This window comes from Cyprinus carpio, unplaced genomic scaffold (assembly GCF_018340385.1).
Source record: "Cyprinus carpio isolate SPL01 unplaced genomic scaffold, ASM1834038v1 S000006227, whole genome shotgun sequence".
Taxonomy (NCBI): domain Eukaryota; kingdom Metazoa; phylum Chordata; class Actinopteri; order Cypriniformes; family Cyprinidae; genus Cyprinus; species Cyprinus carpio.
Window position 1 is genome coordinate 1 of NW_024878911.1, and position 2,269 is coordinate 2,269.

The 2,269-nt window shown below is 37.8% G+C and overlaps 1 long non-coding RNA gene across 1 annotated transcript; it reads right to left on the bottom strand.

Moving 5' to 3' along the window:
- Positions 1-1,249: 1,249 nt before the first annotated feature.
- Positions 1,250-2,196, bottom strand: LOC122143548. The gene is made up of 2 exons (XR_006159216.1): positions 1,900-2,196; positions 1,250-1,814 (listed from the first exon to the last, which is right to left on the bottom strand). It is a non-coding gene; the product is annotated as an uncharacterized LOC122143548 (long non-coding RNA).
- Between the last annotated feature and the right edge of the window lie 73 nt (positions 2,197-2,269).

A 2,269-nucleotide genomic window follows, 5' to 3' on the forward strand; every position in this document is an offset into this window, starting at 1 on the left:
ACAGAACCAAAATCTGTCAAACATCTTCAAAGGTTTCAGTCCACAAATCTGAAGAGACAAACTGGTTCAGTAATGAAAGGACAGATGAGCTGATGTGAGGCGGCTCTGTAGTAAAGTGATGTGAAACTCTCCTGTCAGTCAGAATCAGCACATGTGACCATCTAGATCCTTCTTTCTGAAGAATTCAAACTCTGAACATTGACTCTTTGAACTCCGGTATAGGCCACAACTTCCTGGAGATCAATGGTGTCGTTTTCAACAGAAACAAACTGACCATAACATGTGAAAAGTGTCTTAAAGCAGCGTTTGATCCTGAGATCCTGAGAGTCTTTGACTCTGGTTTCTCCTGTAACTGTCTTCAGCTCGTTTGTTGTTCATTTCTTATCAAATGTCTCAATTGTTTCTCCTCTCTGACTGATTTCAGAGTTTCTCTGATGGCTTTATGGAGCAGGAACATTTCAATGATGAGATTTAAACTTGCAGCCTTCAGTCTCTTGTTCTCAGTTCAAACTGACTCCATTCGGCACTGATGGACTTTCAGATTTCACTCTTTGAGGAAGAGCAAGATATATAGAAAGTCTTATAGACTCTTATAGAAAGATATAATGTCTGAGTCCACTAGTTTCAGAACAGCAGGACAAACAGTCTGGAGCAACATTTTCCTGCAGGGAGCTTTCATTTTGACTCACAAACAATACATTCATACAAAGCTGTAAATGTTAATGAGAACAGTGGCCTGTAAATCTGATTTAGTTTCAGTTTGAAATTTTGGAAAATTTGATGAGAATTGTTTGAGTTCATAATGATCTCTGGATTTTTGATTGCAGAAACATTATCTGAAACACATACATGTGAGTTTATTTTGCTCTTTTCTTACAGAGAAAGCGCAGAGGCCTGGATCAATGTTTTCTGAAATTCAAGTTATGTTGCACTTACACAAAATCCTCATATTTGAACTGTTCACTAGGTATATAACGGCAATGTTTAGTGCATGAACGTCTCCAATAAGACAACAAGAACAAAAAGGCTGAGACGCCTCTCCTGCTGGATGAAGCGTCTAGAAACAGTCTCTGACTGTGAGCACGCGCTGGATATGAATAGAAATAGTCTTTGACACGAAACGCATGAGATTGCTGATGTTATTCCCAGCTAACACAGTAATGTTGTATTATATTAATATTGTACATATATGGGAGTGGAGGAATAAGTGACAGGTGGAGGAGAGTCAGCTCGTGATCTGTTTTATTTAATTTCTTAAGAAATCTTTTATAACATGTATAATCAAGAGCACATAGAGATGACACATGTATTAGTGAGAGCGCTGAAGAGAAAAGAAGCTGGGCATCACCTCAGCGGCTGTGTTTCAGATCAAGTGTAAAAGACAGCAGAGCAAAGAATCCCGAAGCAGAAAAATGAGAAAGATGCAAGGCCTTTTATAAAGCACTTCTGAGGGGATTTCCAGTATGATGTCAGAATACACTGGATCCACCTGCTGTCTATAAAAGACTGAAGTGATGATGAAATCAGATGCTGCTTCCAGACCTGAAGAGCTCTCCGGCTCCAGAACCATCGCTGATATTGCCTTGAGCAGAGAACTTACTCAGATTTATACTTTATTTAATACTTATACAGTAGTTGTAGAATATTTACTAATTGTAATAAATAAACTGACTTGTAGTGTATAACACAAGTCTGCCTCCCCTGGCATTGATTTATAGCTAAGAACAGACCACGGAGAAGTCTTCTGTGACCGGTTTTGTGAATATGAACTCAGATGATTATGAGATAGAACAGATTTGACTTACTTTACCTCCCTGAGAATAAATAAAATAAGGTCGAAGGTGTAGGAAATTTAGCACAATATATATCTTAAACATCTCTAAATAATACAGTTTTTACCTTTTAACTTTGCCTTGATATGAGCTACTCACATATCTGCAGAGAGAAACAAAACAAGCATGACCATCCGGGGACTTTTGGCATACTCTTTTCAGCATACTATGCTTTGGGACACACTTATTCTAATCTCACATACTATTTAGGATGGATAGTGTGAACATTGAGACGCAGGGATTGTTTTCCCGCATTAAGACCACAGCTGACACACAATTTCTTTATGTCTGTGAGTAATTATACCAACTGATACTACTGTTGACATATATAATAATGTGGTCTAAGTTTAAATGTTAAAAAAAGAAATGCATTTTTTAGGACATCTTGACATACCAAAATTGGACCGTTTCTGTTTGATGGGACCCTTAATTGCTTG